We start from the raw sequence: 372 nt of genomic DNA, 5'->3' as shown, positions 1-372 counted from the left end.
CGTGTGAAAATCATGCTTGAGAGAATTCTTACATGTAAAGACAAAATTGCAGTGACTTTACAAGGGACCTGGGGATTCCCGCCCACAGTGGAGTTTTGAATGTACTTAACAGTGTCTCACGGTAAAAACAAAACTTCATCCACCAAATATTTGTTGAGCGCCCACTGCCTGCCAAGCACAAACAAAACCATTCAAAACCACGAAATCGTCTGCACTTCTCCGGATCCAGCAGCCTCTCCGATTAATGTTTGCACACGCTATTGCGCCAACGCTCCTCCAGGGCGCGTCTTAAGATAAAATAATGGGACAAGTTGCCCCTCCCCCTTTCGCGGGCCTCGTGCGTCAACGCCATCGCATATAGAAAACAGACAA

Source organism: Trachypithecus francoisi, unplaced genomic scaffold (assembly GCF_009764315.1).
Source record: "Trachypithecus francoisi isolate TF-2019V2 unplaced genomic scaffold, Tfra_2.0 Lachesis_group16, whole genome shotgun sequence".
Classification (NCBI taxonomy): Eukaryota; Metazoa; Chordata; class Mammalia; order Primates; family Cercopithecidae; genus Trachypithecus; species Trachypithecus francoisi.
This window is presented reverse-complemented; position numbering follows the sequence as displayed.